At 38.2% G+C, this 19,185-nt stretch overlaps 1 pseudogene; it reads right to left on the bottom strand.

The window, feature by feature from the left end:
* Positions 1 to 13,466: 13,466 nt before the first annotated feature.
* Positions 13,467 to 19,185, bottom strand: part of LOC129538581 (oxysterol-binding protein-related protein 9 pseudogene) — a 31,080-nt pseudogene continuing 25,361 nt past the window's right edge.

Consider the following 19,185-nt stretch of genomic DNA (forward strand, 5'->3'; position numbering starts at 1 on the left):
CCCATCTCTTTAATAATTTTCACAGTTTGTTGTAATCCACACAGTCACCATAAATGCATGTTACTCAAATGTTTAGAAAGAAGGCATTCCAAGATTGATATTATTGCTAGGAAAAGTATAGTTGTTTGAAAGCACTTTGAGTATTAGGAAATTACATGTATAATGGTGGGATGATAATTAATTTATGTGTCAACTTGACTAAACCACAGTATCCCAATGGTCACTCAAATACCAGTCTAAATATTGCTGTGAAGGTATATTTCAGATGAGGTTAACATATAAGTCAATAAATTTTGGGTAAATCAAGCTACCCTTAATAAGGGTAAGTTTCTGTGAAGAAAAGCTATGACAAACCTAGACAGCATATTAAAAGGCAGAGACATTACTTTGCCAACAAAGGTCCATCTAGTCAAAACTATGGTTTTTCCAGTAGTCATACATGGATGTGAGAGTTGGACTATAAAGAAAGCTCAGCACTGAAGAATTGATGCTTTTGAACTATGGTGTTGAAAAAGACTCTTGAGAGTCCCTTGGACTGCAAGGAGATCCAACTAGTCCATTCTAAAGGAAATCAACCCTAAATATGCATTGGAAGGACTGATATTGAAGCTGAAGCTCCAATGTTTTGGCCATCTAATGTGAAGGGATGACTCATCGGAAAAGACTCTGATGGTGGGAAAGATTGAAAGCAGGAGGAGAAGGGGGCAACAAAGGATGAGATGATTGGATGGCATCACTGACTCAGTGGACATGAATCTGAGCAAACTCTGGGAGACAGTGAAGGCCAGGGAACCCTGGAGGGCTGCAGTCCACGGGTCGCAAAGTGCCAGACATCACTTAGTGACTGAACAATAACAACAACAAAAAGAGAATAGCTCACTAAGCAACAACCAGTACTTCTGGGCAACTGTTCACTCACCCAGTTGGTCGGATTGAATTTGGGCAGCAAGTGTTGCACCAGCTGCTTCCTTTAGAGCTGAGTGGCAGCTGCACACACAGCACAACCTCAGCTTGCTCTAAATGCAGCAGCATTTCCGTGGGTGGCTGTCATGGGGACAGAACTAAATGGGCACAGCCTGGCCGTCGACTTCTGAGACTGCTTTCCAACCAGAGTTGATGGTGTCAGGCATCAATATAAAACAAATGGAGCTTGAGATGAAAATTCACAAAGCAAGAGTCACAAAAGGTTTAGGTGAGAAAATCAAAGTTGGTCGCTGAGTGAGAGAGAACGCAGTCTCAGGACTGAGGCAAGATCTAAGCCAGGGCATATCAAAATCACAAGACTAAAATTCAGTGCCAGGCTTGCAACCTGAGGACAGATCAAACTGGAACAGGTGAGCATCTAAGAAAATACTGAAACCTGGTTTAGCTCTTAGTGCATTGATTTTGGTTTATGTGAATGAGTCACCAGTAACTTCATCTCTGGGGCAGGCTAACTTTGGGAGCAGCGGTGGGTTTTCAGTGTCTGGAGCTGACAGAGTGTGTGTGACAGTTATCCATCTGCATAATCTTCTCACTGGATGAAGGGAAGGCAGCAAGGGAGTGGAGACCAGTAGTCTAAAGACTCTCCTGCACTCTGTACCATTCTCACTCATCATCTATCTAGTTGCTTGGGCAGCCAACAAAAAATACGACAGACTGGATAGCTCAAACAACAGCCCTTTATTTTCTTAGGTTTCTGGAGACTGGAATGTCCAAGTTCAAGGATCTATCAGGGTTATCTTCCTGGTGAGAGCTCTCTTCCTGTCTTCCAGTGTCCTCATTTGGCAGAAAGAGAGAGAAATCTGGTGTTTTGTCTTCTTCTTATAAGGATATCTTTTCTATCAGATCAGGGCTCCGCCTACCCTTTTGACTTCGTGTAACCTGAATTACCTCTTGAATTGCTCTATCTCCAAAACAATCACCTGGGAAGTGCAGTTAGGACTTTAACAGGTGAATTTGGGGAAGAGGACTCAATTCAACCCAGAGCACCATCTATCTCCTGTGAATCATTTCTCTGAACCAGTGCATGTAACACCTGTATAAGCAATTTCTTGCATTATTGTTTTTTATTGTTATAAAGTGGCTCTGGAGCATCTGATCAAAATGGTTCATGGATCACATTTTGAGAAGCGTTTCTTTAAATATGCCTAAAGCCTAAAGTCTATCCCTATTATATTACAGACATTTGGGAGAAGATTTATTTTACTCACAATAAGTATAAGAAAGTGTGTTTTCTCTATGAATTAGTAGTCTGAAACTAGGTGGATCTGATTGACTTATAAAATGATGCCATGAGCTGTGCAAATAAATTGCCAAAATACATAAGGAGTGTTGTCTCTCAGCTCCAGTCGACTCCAATTGCAAATGGGTGGAAATTTTAGACAAAGACTAAGGAATGATCCTTTATTGCATTTCCCAGAGTCTCTTGTCAGTTAAGTTCTGGTTTGGTTTACTAGCAGGATGTTGGAAGAAGGGAAAATAGACGAATATGGCAGTGAAAAGAGTGGTTCTCACTCAGTCATGCCTGAATCTTTGAGATCTGCCAAGCTTCTCTGTCCATGGAATTCTCCAGACAAGAATACTGGAGTGGTTAGTCATTCCCTTCTCCAGGGAACTTCCTGATCCAGGGATTGAACCCAGGTCTCTCATGTTTGCGGGCAGATTCTTTACAGTCTGAGCCACCAGGTAAGCCCAAGAAGGTATCTGGGCTCCTAAGCATTTGTTCAGTTGCACTGGTGCAGTTTCAAGGCAGTGACATTGTCTTCCGTGGAGCAGAGACAAGTGAGAGCTGGACTCCAGCCCAGGGATAGTTACAGCTTCCATCTCTCTGGATAAGCTCTTCCTTGCTTGGGCTCCTCTAGTGGCTCCTCTGTCCCAATCACTCCTCCAGACCTTCTGACATCTATATTAGCGATTCCTTGAATTACACCCCTTCCTGCCTGATGAACCTGAAATGGTTTCCTATTCCCCTGGCTGGATGCTGACTGTTACAGATGGTAAATTATTAAACTACTTCAAGCTATTTTTGTCAGCCATCTGCTCTATACTTTTAAGAAAACCCAGGAAAACAAATGGAATAGATAAGGAGAACCATGTACCTTCCCTTCATTTTGAAGTAAAAATGTCATCAGTTATCATTTTGAAGCTTATAAATTATTTTCTAGAGATTGTCTCATTTAATTCTCATGCTGGTATTGGTGTTTTGATTTTTTTAAATCACCATTTGCTTTATCGTTAATGGAGACTATAAGTTATTTGCCCAGGTCATATACCAAATGGTAAACATGCAACTTGAACTTTAAGCCTTTAACTCTGTTCTCTCCAAGAACAAAGCCCTTTCTCTTAAAATGCTTTCACCAATTTAAGAAAACCACATTTAAAAAAATAAAACTTTAGGTTTTATGAATTTTTCTGATCCACAAGAAGAAAAATCTATACATCAGCCCAAAAGCACATCCTTTCACTACCCATATGGTTATTTTTTATTGTTTGGGCATACATTAGAGCAAATTCTCTCTCTGGATCTTAGCATCTCAGGATAGATGGTTATAAATAGGATAAAATAAAACAGAAAAGGCTCCTTTCTAACCATCAAATTCATATACTTCTCTATTCAGAGACTCTTAATTGCTCATCTCAGTGGTGTGTTGTTGAGGAAAATACAAAATTTTAATTATTAGGGATAATGAGAGACAGCATGCAACCTTCACAGAATAGTGTCCCAAGCTTGAAGAATTTATTCACACAAGATCACACTTACACACTGTGACAGGTTACACTATTTCCCACGATGATGTACCATCTGGCTCAGGGATGAAAACAAGTATGGGCTCTGTTGTTGTTTAAAGCACTGCTGTTTTCAAGTTAAGATTCAATAAATATGCACCAAGCCATACAGGAGACTCATAGGTTCTTTCAAATCACAATCTTTATTTAGATCTGTGGTCAGGCCATGGATAGTGGTAAATATCAACAATTACATTGTTCTGAAATTAATGAACAATCACTTTATTTTTAAATTGTAATACCAAAGATTTATAAACTGACGGCATAAAATCTTAAAGGGAAATTTTCTCCATTTTGATTTTGGAATATAACATTACAAGATGTCTTAATATTAAAGGCATATTAAATTGTCCCCTCATGAGTTATTGCCACTGGTACATGTCTCTTATAAATCCTTTATGCATGCACATGATGTCATGTCCAACTCTTTGCAACCCATGGACTGTAGCCCGCCAGACTCCTCTGTCCATGGGATTATCCCAGCAATAATACTGCAGTGGGTAGCCAGTTCCTCCCCAGGAAGTAAATGTGCTAACCAGGTATCAATTGCTTTTGACTAGAGCCCTGACTTGTGATGATATTATAGATACCCTGTCAGGAACACAGTATGATACATTTTAAGAAAGTTTCTTCTAAGACCACTAGAATAAAGTGAATGACATTCCAGTTAATTGCTTTTGTAAAATTGTTCTTATTCTTTACTCCTTAATTGTACATTTTCTCTTTCCAATTTCCAAAATTGAAACCACATAAAAGTTTGAAAGCTTATTGAGGGAAGAGAAACATGGAGATTTTAAAAAACTTTCCCAACTACAGTTAGATTTTAAAATAGTTTTGAAGATTCGATATGCTTTAAGCATGAACTCATATGGAAAAACGTGGAGAAAGGAATGTATTGGGTAGACAGAATCATCAGATAGATTTCTATTCACTTTTTTTTTAGTGTTCCAAAGGGATCATAGCAGTCTTAGGCTTCTTGGGGGTTTGAAATCAGCATTTATTGATTTTTTTTGAGTGCCTGTTGACCTGCAAGAGACTCATAGAACCTTGCACTTGGCAGTGCCCTCCTGACTTTTTTGACTCCAGGGAAAATAGTACAGGTCAGTAGTTAAGAAAGTGGGTTGAGGAGTCAGGTCCCCTAGTTAATTGTAATTGCTTATCACCCGGCTCATTGTTTGAAGTTGTGCAAGTTAATTCCCTACTCTACACCCCAAATTTCCTGTTAGTTGGGGCAATGCTTTATGAGGTTTGCAAAGATCTTGGAAAGCACCCAGAACGGGTCTATCATAAAGCACGTTTGCTAACACTAGAACACCAGTCTAGTCAACAGTCTTTCAATCCTGTTATTCTTCATTTTGGCAATGGGCATGTTTTAGAGCACAAAAGATAATAGAGGAAACTAAATTATTTAAATTCTTTTAATATTTATGGCTAACTTTGTCCCACTTTACTGAATTAGAAATGTGCCCTTGGCTTCATTGCTAATATTGTCTTAATCTTTACTTAATTCCTGAAAAAAAAATTCTTATGAGCTGTTTCTCCTTTTCTTGAATTTGAGAAAATTTAAGCACAATGCTGATAACCAAATATTTAAGTCTACACGTTAACCTTGTTATATTATAGTATATACTATATGTTACTAGTTTAATATAATATCCTATTATAACATATCTTATGATTAGTTAGGATTTTAAACTATGCATGAGTTTAAATTAATGAGCCTTCAATTAATGTGATAATATAAATAATATAAATGAAAAGTTACATACAAATAAAACCAGAACTTAATGGGAGTAGAAAAATGTATGCTTTAGCTAGTTCCACACGAAAGAGTGTTGAAAGCCCAAATTTGTGGGTGGTTTGAGGATAAGATCAGAGTGCTTGCAAATAATGACTCAATTTTCAAGTTGTGAATATCACAAACCTGGGATATCACCCATTGATTCGGTCAGTGAGAAAACTTAAATGCTTTTAAGTTTCTCTATTATCTTTTTTTGCTCTGATTCATGAAATACTACTCTTCTCCTAATAGGGTGTTCATTCAGTTGCTAAGTCATGTCCAACTTTTGCAACCCCATGGACTGTAGCCTACCAGCCTCCTCTGTCCACGGGATTTCCAATTTTTAACGTTAACATGTTTATAAGATATCATGAAATACACACTATCATGCACTTTGGTGGTAATTTAATTTCAAGAAAATTGGCACCCTTCATAAAATATTTGTACTTCCTCCATGTCTGCTAGGAATTGCTTCCTGGAGGCTAGCAGATATCTGCTGCTACTGCTGCTGCTAAGTCGCTTCAGTCGTGTCTGACTCTGTGAGACCCTATAGACGGCAGCCGACCAGGCTCCGCCATCCCTGGAATTCTCCAAGCAAGAACACTGGAGTGGGTTGCCATTTCCTTCTCCAATGTGTGAAAGTGAAATTGAAGTCACTCAGTCGTGTCCAACTAGTAGCAACCCCATGGACTGCAGCCCACCAGGCTCCTCTGTCCATGCGATTTTCTAGGCAAGAGTACTGGAGTGGCTTGCCATTGCCTTCTCTGAGCAGATATCTAAAGATGTTCAAATCCCTCATATAAATTGGTGTGTATTTGTATTCTTGACATAGTATTTATACATAACCTACACACACCTTTCCGTATACTTTAAATCACCCCTAGACTACTCATAGTACTTAATGCAATGTAAATGATGTTTGAATAGTTACCAGCTCAAATTCAAGCTTTGCTTTGGGAAATTTCTGGATTTTTTTCCAAATATTTTTCATACGCAATTGGTAGACTCTGGGGATGTCAAACTCAGATAGAGAGCTGACAGTGCCTGTTAAAATTTAAAACACACCCATACTTCGTTAGAGTATGTCAGAGGCTTATTACTACATACACACTGTTCAATCTTTTCTTGTCTGTCCCTGATGAAAACGTTATGCTAATATTCCAGTTCTATTATGGCCTTCCTGTAGATTTTGTATATTGAAATTATACCAGAGGACAGACTAAACTCTTACGAATTTCAGCCATATTTTGTCAGCTATTATTTGCAGCTGAATGCAAACCCAAATGTATGCACATAATTTCATTTCTAGGAAATGAACATGTAAATACAATTCCAAATGTGTGCAGTTGCAACAGTATAAATCATATCCTTAATAGCTCAGATGGTAAAATCCACCTTCAGTGCAGGAGACCCAGGTTCGATCCCTGAGTTGAGAAGTTCCCCTGGAGAAGGAAATGGCAACCCACTCCAGTATTCTTGCCTGGAAAATTCCATGCACAAAGGAGCCTGGTGGGCTCCAGTCCATGGAGTTGCAAAGAGTCAGACACGACTCATCAACTATCACACACACATAACGAGGCAAAATGCTTAAATATCCATCTGTAGAGGACTATTTAAATTAATAAGAACATATATTAATCTATTAGTAGTTAAAATGTATGGTGCTGCCTTTTAATAATCAACAGAAAGTCATCTCTAAGATATATTACTTGGTAAAGAAATAAAATATAGAGTTGTATATATAGGAGGCTGTTATTTGTGATATATAATTTAAACAGAAGCTCAAATACACATATACACAAATGCACACACATGTAAACACACATACACTCCAGCAACCCATCCTATACAAATTTACTGGCCAAACATCTCACAGCTACACACAAATACACAACACGCACACACAAACACTGTTGTATATGCTTAGAAAACTTCTGAAAGGAACATCAAGAGATTATCAACAAGATGGGGGGGTTGGTAATTTTTTTTTGCATTGTTATGAAATTTATTAATTTAAATAATTGAAGAGAAGTAAAAGTCACCCTAATGCCAAGGAAAAGTCTTTAATGACTTTATTTTTTCAATTAAACTAATACCTTCTCAACATTTCTCTTCAGATAAAACAGTCTTTAGGAATTCCCTGGTGTGTCAGTGGTTAGGACTGCACGTTTTTCACTGCCAAGGGCGCCAGTTCCATCCCTGGTCAGAGAACTAAGATCCCGCAAGCCCCGTAGCACGGCCAAAAGATAAAAACAAACAGAAACAATTGGTCTTCCTGCCCATTTAATTAATACTTTCCTTTATCAGCCTCTTTCTTATTACAGGGCATTTCTAAAATGTAAAGTACAGAAGAAATCAATTGAAGAGTAAAATTGAAAACATGCAAATGATATAAGATTTCCTAAACCAATGCAAATGATAGTGATGTCTATCCCAATCAACAGAAATGTCAGGAACATTTGAGGATCTAGTAATAGCAGAGTTTGGCTAAATAACAATTGGAGTAAAGAAAAGACACAGGCAAAGCAACTATCAGTGATTAAAAGTGAACAGTTTAAATATCAAAAGATGTGGGCTAGTCATATCTTAGTAAAATATACTCGTGGTGTTCTATTTTATGGATTTAAATATAAAATAAAAGATGTTCTGTTTATATATTATTTTAAAGTGAAAATTACTGTGAAAAGAAAAAAAAGCAATGCAAAATTAATTTGAGGGAATTAATCCAATATTATAACTATAATTTTCTGTTAAATACAATCTATAACTTGCATTTGGCTTTCAAGCCAAATCATTTTAAGACTTTTTCTTTATATAAGATTGCCAAATTATGATAGGACACTTAGTTAAATTTGATTTTCATATAAACAATGAAAGAATTTTAGAATTAGTATGTCTCACATATATATCTTATGCAATGTTCACATGGGACATGCTGACACTACAAATATTATTTGTTGTTTTTCTGACATTCTAATTTATCTTAGCATCCTCTATTTATATTGACTAAGTCTGTCAGCCTCAATACAATAATATGCTAGTTCCCATTTTAGTTGAATTTTGTTTGCATAATTTTTGTAGTACCAATTACCTCAGGAAAAGGAGAACTTTCTGAATGCTACTTAAAAGCTAGAAGGAATATCAACTTGTTTCTGTTTTTACTTTCCCGTATTGTCCAAAGTTTCTACAAAAGATAATTACACTTAAATTCAGAAAAATGGTGCTTCAAAGTAAAATAACAAAACAACATGCTAGACTAGCCAGAAATGCCTGGAGTCTGGAGGGAATAAGTCCAATTACAAAGGCAACACATCTAAAATGGGGGGGGGGGGGAAACCCTGAAGATTGGGGGATGGGACATAAAACAAACATGTCTTTTTCTTTCTTTTTATTGCATTTTTGTTATGGTTTCAGGCAGTGTTTCGATTTGAACTCTCTGGAATCTTATAAAATGTGTTTGTGCTTTCACACCCTAAAAAAGTGAGAAACAGACTGAACAGATTGATAAAGGGTGACATTGTGTATGAATTTAAACATTTAATAAGGAGTGGAATTTGTATAGAACACTGCATTTTTAAATATACAAGAGAATTTTAAAACATATGACTGGAAATGATATTAAATAAAGAGGAAATATGTGTTAGTATATTTAGTTATCAAGTCCTCCTTGCAAATTTATTCTGACGTTAACTGTTGAATTGATCCATGGCTTCCTTGAATGCCTACAATTATGCTTCTAACAGAAAAGATTATCAGTCAATGTCTGCTGAATCACTGATGAATAAACAGTGAGGGAACAAACCTGATAAAAAGAGTATGTGGCTGCTTCATTGTTTAGATGCTGTTGCCAGTCAATAGCTGCTTTACATTTTATCTGAGTAGCAGGATCTCCACTCGGTACAATTACTAATAGATTGCAACATATTTTACAGAAACAAATTGCTAAGATACATACCATTAGAGATGCTTCTTTCTTATACTTCCCAGATGGAACTGAATATTGAACAACAGTGCCTCAATTAAACTCATGATAATATAATGAAATATCTTTGGAAACTTTCCAGGCTGTTCATGTCACAATATCTGAAAGTCAACTTTGAAGACTTCCTTTAAATCATTCTGATGGTCCTCTAATCTCAGGCAATAGTAGATCCACTAAAGTCATTTACTTTGCAGTAAGCTGTGTGTCACACTAAGAATAATATAGACAAAAGGTTAATTTTTCTCAGCCTACTTAGTTTGCATTTTCCCTGGTAGGATTAATTTTAGTCTATTATTATCATCAATGATTGTATTGATGCCCATGGCTGGTGTAACACAGCTCGTATAAAATGATTTGCAGAATTGAGGTGGAAAATACTGTACTTAGTGATATAAGTATAAACTCAAAAATAATGTTTTTTGTGAACTCATATTACTTTAACCAACTTTCCACATTGAATTTTTTAATTTATCTTGTATTCTCTCTCGTTAGGCTGGTTCTAGTAATTTGAACTATTCATGACCTAAGTCTTGATTCTATTTCAGTGAACAACTGTTATGTAAGAAATCAGCTAAAAGAAAATGAAAATGTATCTGTTTGTACAATAATTAACATTTTTCCCATTTAGGTAGTGGTTGCTGCTGCTGCTGCTGCTAAGTCACTTCAGTCGTGTCCGACTCTGTGTGACCCCATAGATGGAAGCCCACCAGGCTCCCCCTTCCCTGGGATTCTCCAGGCAAGAACACTGGAGTGGGTTGCCATTTCCTTCTCCAATGTGTGAAAGTGAAAAGTGAAAGTAAAGTCGCTCAGTCGTGTCTGACCCTTAGTGACCCCACGGACTGCAGCCTACCAGGCTCCTCCATCCATGGGCTTTTCTAGGCAAGAGTACTAGAGTGGCTTGCCATTGCCTTCTCCGAGGTAGTGGTTACCTGAACGGAAAATGGAAACATTTTTACGTTGCTCTTTCTTTAAGAATTTTTCATTTCTGTATTGAATTTTGGCTTTGGCTTTAAAATGTTATAAGAGAGGAATAATCTGCAACTAGCTTCCTTGATAGTAACACTTTCTTCATATTATCCCTTAAAAAAATTGAAGGATAACATTTTGAAGGAATTCTTTGCTAAGACCAATGATAATAGCTTTCTTAATATTATTAACAGTATTAAAATCTCATCTAAAGAAAGAGATCCACAAAATCATCAACAACCTGGACTTTCTCATCTGTTTTGGTCTTAGACTTTCTATCCTAAGCATCATGGCCCACAAACGTTTCTTCTTTGGAAAGGCTTTTCAAGTCAAGGCATGCCAGGCTACTAACCAGAAACGGTGATTACTGAATTGTTTCATGCGTTGGAATACATCTAAAATTTGTACTGCCACAAGAATGTCTCTGACTTGATCCAAAATGAAGACTATGCCCAGGTAACTCCTTTACAAGACAAGTAATTATGAAGGATATAAACAACAACCGTGCTTGCTTCTCAGTATGTGTATTGAATTCATGAAACACCCACAAAGAAAGGCTTGTCCTGATGAAACGCTGACAGTAAGGCCCCAAGATGGACTTGTTGATATGAAGAGAGGAAGGAGAGTTATGAAGTGGTATTTGAGCTTATATCCTTCAGCTTTCACATGGATTACATTTTTCTTTACTAACCAAAATATGTACATAAACTTAGTATGTATTTTTAACAGTGCCTCCTGTCTGTGCTCAAAACAGTTATCATCTCAGCTCTGGTTTTTTCTTTTTTTTCCTATGTGCACTGAACTAGTTCTGTTGTGAGATTTATCACCCTCTTGCTTGGGAACTAATGATGTGTGAAGGACTTAACAGGCAAGCAGTATCTGATTCTCCTGAGGATAGTATGGTGAAATAAAAGCTGTTTTATTTTGGAAATCTGTTGCACTAAGTGAAATGACTGTGCCTAGGGTGTTTTTTTTTTTTTGGTCACTTTAATCTATCACATAAATTAGTTTTCAGACACTTTAAGTTAGCACAAAAATAAACCTATCTGATCATGAAGGAGCACTGACTTTTAGATGACCCTGGGCTACAGAAAAGTACCAACTGAATCCATGGACAGCAGCTTTGGAAGAGTCACAATCCCACTGGTATTTAAAGATTCAGTGAAAAGGATGCAAGAAGTTACAAAACAGAGAAAATGATGGTGTGAGAATTTGGCAAGATACAAATGCATTTGTATAACTTAGGAATGTGCCAGGGCTTCCCATAGTGGCTAAGTGGTAAAGGATGCACCTAATGCAGGAGATGGGAATTGGATCCCTGGGTTGGTAAGACCCCCTGGAGAAGGAAATGGCAATCTACTCCCCTATTTTTGCCTGGGAAATCCCACGGGTAGAGCAGCCTGGTGGGCTACAGTCCATGGGGTTGCAGAGTCGGACATGACTTAGCGACTAAACAACAACAAAGGACTGTGTTGTCAGGTAGCTAATAAACCAGTCTTCTTACTTCTTTTGGTTCAAAAATGCCATCTGTTAAAATCACCTGCTCAGTCGTTCGTGACCGCCTACCGAAACAAAAAAACCAACACCTTACAACACTCAGAATTAGGATTGAGCATTAATTGGTTTCCAAAATCTTCAGGAAATTTACAGCAGACACAAAAATGATGGTCTAGCAATTGGCACTAAATTGAGACATGCAGTAGGTGACCCCAGACAAACAGCAGAATTTCATCTAGAAAAGAATCTTGTAACCTACTGCTAATTTAGAATATACAACTCTGCTGTTTAAGGTTTTCTATTTGTGGGACATAAAGCTGATCCCACTTTTATTTCATAACTACCATCTTCAAAGAGGCACTCACTGATGTCTTATCATCCTACCATATTTTCATAGCTCTTTATTCTCTCACTATGTCTTAAATCTACTCCACATGCTCTTCTAATTGCAATCCTCAAGACCCCCTCTCCCCTCTTCATTCTCAGATGATGACCATTCTTCTTATTTCACAGAGAAAATGGAAACAGTGAGGAGAAACTTTTCACTTGTTTCCAACACAAAACTAACTGATCTATTCATACGTGTGTCCATTTTCTCTTCTTCCCCCTGTAGTATTACAAAGCATCAACTCTTCATCATTGAACTGGGTTCCAGATTATCTCAGGAACCTGCTCTTGAAATTTGTCCTCAAATATCTTTCTACATAAAATTCTCACCTGTGTAAAAGCATGCTTTAAGAACTTCCTAAGTACACACACACTCACACAATGTCCCTTAATTTCGTTTCTTCTCTGGACAACATCACAATTTTATGCCCTTGTTGAATGAACGAATCTTTGAATGTAATTGTTATAACTCCATATCCATGTGTTTCCTTTCATCCTCTCTTTTTTTAAGGTTGGAAAAATCACTTTATGAAGCCTTAAGAAGCATTGAGTATAATTAAACTGTAGTCCAGAGTTAGATTCAATTTAATAAAATAATAGTTCAATTTCAAAATAAAAGTTATTATAGGTGAGACCATGAAATTTTCTAACACGTGATAACTCAGAGGAACTGATATTTACAGTAAATAGAATATTTATGAAAAATCTGGCATCAGCTATATTATATATATGTATATATAGAACCCAAGATTATTTGAACTAGGAAACAGGTGTTGTATATCTCAGCAGCAGTACTGGAATGCAGAGTTTAAGACTGGGATTTATACCATGAGATTTGGGAAAGGAGCAGACATCTCGTTTTCAAAACCCAAAGTTTTTCTCAAGACCAAAATCAACATTGTAATTGCCACAGAGAGGTAAAAGGGAAGCTTTTCTCACTTCAATTGTTCATCTGCCTCAGAAAGTCCAGTATCCCTGAGACAGGAACCACCTCAATAAGAGAGTGAATAGGTTCTCCCAAAGGAAGATTGCTGCTTAATTATGCCTCCTGCCCTGGAACCAGGAGCAAACTTTGTGTTTCCCAACCTAATGCTTGGCAGCACCAAGACATTTCAGTAGCGGTTCATCAAAAACCCAGCATTCTCCATCTTCATGAAACAACCTTGTCTCCCACTGAATTTCCTTTTCCTTCCTTTTCTCAGGCTTCTGCTCTTTGTCTTTCTTCAAGTCTATGCTTGGCTTCAGATGCTGCATCAATGTCTCTGATTTTTAAGTTGAAAGTGACCTCCTTCCAAAGGCAGCGGGATTCACACTCTTTCTGATCTTCTAGCTTCCTCACTTTCTTCTTGATTATAGCAACTTCTTGGTATCTATAAAAACTACATTTTCCCCTGTTGAGTATTTTGCATACACCATTCCATTCCCCTTCAACTGAGCCGAAAGACTTCTTGTCATTTGGGAAAAAAATCTCAGTGGTAATTCTGTGCTTCTTGCCCCCATAGAAAGGTTTAGTGTGGAAGATGATGTTTGCACTATAGCCAGATTTGGAACAATACTGCATTCTCCACCTAGTTCCACCCAGGGCACTGTGAGGATGGACCTGCTGGAGACACTGGGGAATGTGAGAATGTAACGTTCGTCATGCTCTAGACATGAGACACAGCCCTGCCGTATGTTGTGCACCCCAACAGAAATCCCGAGGAATTTTGATTTGGTCCAGATATGAGCATTGAATTGTATCTTCTTATTAAAACACTCAGCATAAAAGGCTGAAATGGGTGGATGATGAGAAATCTGCTCAGCCACAAATGTTACACTATTCTTGGAAACCCAGGGAATTTGTCCTTCTGAAACTAGCTCTGCATTCTCTTCAGTATCATTTGGTAATGCTCAGACAGTAAAGCGTCTGCCTACAATGCAGGAGACCCAGGTTCAATTCCTGGATCAGGAAGATCTCCTGGAGAAGGAAACGGCAACCCACTCCAGTATTCTTGCCTAGAAAATCCCATGGATGGAAGAGCCTGGTAGGCTACAGTCCATGGGGTTGCAAAGAGTCGTACACGACTGAGGGACTTCACTTTCACTTTTCAGTGACACTGAAAGATTTCACCAAAAATGGGGTTGTATGGCTTTTTGGCAACCAATCCTCTCCTTCCTGTGTGAAAGGCTGAGATACCATTTCACAACCTGAACCATTCTGTCTCTGGCATACTTCTGGTCATTAATAACTCACAAAAAGTTCCGGATGTGCAAAAAAGTCTGCGTACATTTCTAGAAGAGATCTTCTTTCAAGAATAAATGTTGGAAGAACTACCTTCGTAAGATCCATTCAAAGTCTAACCTGTGGCAACAGATTTATGATAATATTCTTGTGCTTTTCCACCAACCCTTCCTCCCCTTGGTCATTTCTATCATCATGTGAATTGAAAAGGTCAGCATCGCTTGTTCCACTGGACATGGAAGAATTAAGTGATTCCATGGTATCTGGGCACTTTAGACTATTTCCTGAGCTCCTGTGTCAAGACTGAAGCAGATCCAGAGAGATCTATTGAGTGCTTTGGGGATGAGCCACTCTGAAGGAATTCATCTGCATCATAGAATTCATCTTCACTGCTAGAGTAAGAGAACTCCGGGACTGTGGTGGGAGACAAGTTGACATGGCTTGGAGAAGTCAAACTGCTATTAGGTGGTGAGTGGGAGTCTGATAATGTCCCAAGGTTGCTAATACAGGTCCAACTGGTAGAGAAGATGGACGCTGCTCTGAATCACACAACTGAGTAGGTTCTGGAGGTAAGACAGTCTGGGAAGGCACTGTGTTGACCACAGGCTCCAAGGGACTAGGTTGATACATTGCATCCACAGGATTAATAGTACTTTTAGCGATCTGCAGCAACACAATGCAGTGTTTAATTGAGTCTACCAAGCTACTTGTTGTCTCTTTGAGGATTTCAGTTTTTTTTCTCTGTTCATCATCTCTGCAGTTTCTAAGTTTGTCATCAAAATGCTTCAACTGACAAGATTTGTAGATAAGCATCAGCTTCTGTAAGTTTGTTATCAAAGTCTTGGAGACTAGGAACACATCCTGAATCCAAATTCCTAGGTGGTGATGGGATGGAGGCAAGGAGAGAATTTCACACTCGTGCCCACAGCCTAGGCAAGCAGCAGGGCCCCTGGGAACTCAGGGATGGGAGCCGGCCCCTCTCCCAGACCCTCTGGGTCTACTCACTCCACAAGTGACCAGCAAGAAAGTCATTTGCCAAGACCCTTGCCCTCTGTGCCTCCAGAGGAGGAAGCTGGGGATCACTTCCGAGCACCCTTCTTTGCCCTCATCAGCCGAATCACCGCTGCAGTGCAGTTGGTCTCATCAAGACTCCTTTCATCCTCTCTTGATTGCACTTTAATTAGCCTTTAGTTCTCATCACTCCAGCAAAATTAATTTGTTACAGGTTACCAATAGTTCCATATTGCTGAAGACAATAATTAACTCTCACTACTGACCTTACTCATCTTAATTATTATGCACACTATAAAAAAGCCTCACCGTATGTTAAAATGTGCAAATATGCAAGTATATGAAATTTGACAGAACTAAAAGGAGAAATAGACCAATTTATGCTATACGGGGAGATTTTACCAAACCTCTCTCTGTAACTGGGATTTCAAGTAGAAAAAGATCAAGAAATGGTATTTAAAATGTAAACATCTCCATTTATAAATGTGAAGTCGTACTTGTAAACCAATTGAAATTGTACAGTGTGAAATACAGATTATTTTCAAGTGCACAAGTAATATTTACCAAGATCATCCAATAATGTTCAATAAAATAAATCTCAATAGAATATTATAGTAATTACAACTTTGGGGCTTCCCAGGTAGTGCTAGTGGTAAAGAAAACACCTGCCATTGCAGGAGATGTAAGAGATGCTGGTTGGATCTTAGGGTTGGGAGGATCCCCTGGAGAAGGAAACGACAACCCTCTCCAGTATTCATGCCTGGATAATCCCATGGACAAAGGAGCCTGGCAGGTTACAGTATGTGGGGTCGCAAAGAGTCAGACATGACTGAAATGATTTAGCATGCATGCAGGTTTTCATGACAGAAAAATTAACAAATCAATTAAAATATATATTAAAACATCAAAAGTTTGAACCCTAAGAAATACACATCTAGACATCTTTGGATTGGAAGAAGCAATTAAATGGAAGCAATTAAATGGGGGTCTTCCCTGGTGACTCAGATAGTGAAGAATCTGCCTGAAATGCAGAAGACAAAGGTTTGATCCCTGGGTCAGGAAGATCCGCTGGAGAAGGAAATGACAACCCACTCCAGTATTCTTGCCTGGAGAATCCAATGGACAGAGGAACCTGGTGGGCTACAGTCCATGGGCTAACAAAGAGTTGGACACAGCTGAGCGACTAACTAAATGGAATTTTAAAATGTTTAGCCTAAATAATTATGAGAAAGATGTAGGATGCAACTAAACAATGCTGAGGAAGGTGCCTCAGGTATAAAATAAGAAAGAAGAAGACTAAAAATATAATAATAATAATGGTCTAGGTAGCCGTCTCAAGAATTTAGGAAAGAAAACCCAGCAAATTAATCCAGAGAATATAAACAGTGGGAAAAAATAAAGATAAGAGCAGAAACATAAAGAAAACAAATGCACAATGAAGAAAACTAACAAATCCATAATATTAAATTTTAAAAATACTAATAAATTTCCTAAGTATCTGGCAAGGCTAATCTAAAAAAAGAAGAGAGAAGAAAGGAGATAGAAAAATAGGGAGAGGAGAGAGTGGTTGGATGGAGAGAAAGTGATAGCTTAATTATTAATATTGGAAATATAAAAGAAGACATATTAATGTACATGTGTACATATGTGATTTAAAACATTTGAGCATAATGTTGACAACTATATGTCAATATATTTAAAAACTTTGATAAAATGCTTAAATTATCAGAGAAACATAACAGCAGTAGTGTCCTAAAATGAATAAAAATATGAATAAATCTTTATATATAAAAAATTGATTCTGAAATTAAAAATCATGCCATAAGAACTGAGTAAATTGCATCTAGCAATGTATAAAAAGAATAGCAATACGTCATGACAAAGTGCTTCTTCAAAAAATGCAAAGCCATCTTAACACCTTAAAATCTAATGTTATTTTTCACATTAACTCAGTAAAAAGAAAAGCCTTGCAATCATCTGAAAAGGTATAGAAATTCACTTATATTCCCCAGAAAAGCTCTTAACACACTAGGAATAAAAGATTGCTTTCTAATCTAATAAAGAATATCTAGGAAATTCTATAGCAGATATCATACTTAATGATGATGTATTTAAAGGTTTCCTATGGGACTGAAAATGTTACCTTATCACCACTTGTATTTAACATCATATTAAATGTCCTTGCTGTAGCACGTGTGTGCATGCTAAGTTGCTTCAGTCATGTCCAACTCTTTGTGACCCTATGGACTGTAGTCCACCAGGCTCCTCTGTCCTTGGGATTCTCCAGGTAAGAATACTGGACTGGGTTGCCATTTCCTTCTCTAGCAGATCTTACCTAATCAGGGATCAAACCTGTGTCTCTTACATCTTCTGTGTTGACAGTGGGTTCTTTACCCCTAGGGCCACCTGGGATGCCCCGCTTGTGGTCGTATATTATAAAAGGAAATAAGATTTATGGTTATTGGAAGTTCAGTTCAGTTCTGTCGCTTAGTTGTGTCCAACTCTTTGCGACTCCATGGACTGGAACATGCCAGACTTCCCTGTCCATCACCAACTCCCAGAGCTTATTCAAACTCATGTCCATCAACTCGGTAATGCCATCCAACCATCTCATTCTCTGTTGTCCCCTTCTCCTCCTGCTTTCAATCTTTCCCAAATTTACGATCTTTTCAAATGGGTCAGTTCTTTGCATCAGCTGGCCAAAGTATTGGAATTTCAACTTCAGCATCAGTCCTTCCAATGAACACTCAGGACTGATCTCCTTTAAGATGGACTGGTTGCATCTCCTTGCAGTCCAAGGGACTCTCAAGAGTCTTCTCCAACATCACAGTTCAAAAGCATCAATTCTTTGACACTCAGCTTTCTTTATAGTTCAACTCTCACAACCATACATGACTACTAGAAAAACCATAGCTTTGACTAGATGGACCTTTGTTGGCAAACCTTGTGTGCCCTAGGACCCAGGAGGAAGGAGCAGTGACCCCACAAGAGACTGACCCAGACTTGCCTGTGAGTGTCCAGAAGACTCGCAGAGGCGTGGGTCGGTGGTGGCCTGCTGCAGGGTTGGGGACACTGAATTCAACAGTGCCTGCAAGGGACCTTTAGAAGGAGGTCCCCATTATCTTCATTACCTCTGCCATAGTTTTGTCTCAGGTCAAGTAACAGGGAGGGAACACAGCCCAGCCCATCAACAGAAAATGGGATTAAAGATTTACCACCCATCAGAACAAAACCCAGTTTCCCCCTCAGTCAGTCTTTCCCATCAGGAAGCTTCCATAAGCTTCTTATCCTTCTCCGTCAGAGGGCAGATAGAATGAAAACCACAATCACAAAAAACTAACCAATCTGATCTCTTGGACCACAACCTTGTCTAACTCAATGAAACAATGAGCTATGCCTTGTTGGGTCATGTTGGAGAGTTCAGACAAAACGTGGTCCATTGAACAGAGTGGTAACCCACTTCAGTGTTCTTGCCTTGAGAACCCCATGAACAGTATGGTTATTGGAAAGGAAGCAATAATTTGAAGACTAGTGATTGAGTACTTAGAAAATCAAAAGAATAATCTATTAAAA

Source organism: Moschus berezovskii, chromosome 2 (assembly GCF_049115385.1).
Source record: "Moschus berezovskii isolate FMDL1 chromosome 2, NW_MosBer_1.0, whole genome shotgun sequence".
Classification (NCBI taxonomy): Eukaryota; Metazoa; Chordata; class Mammalia; order Artiodactyla; family Moschidae; genus Moschus; species Moschus berezovskii.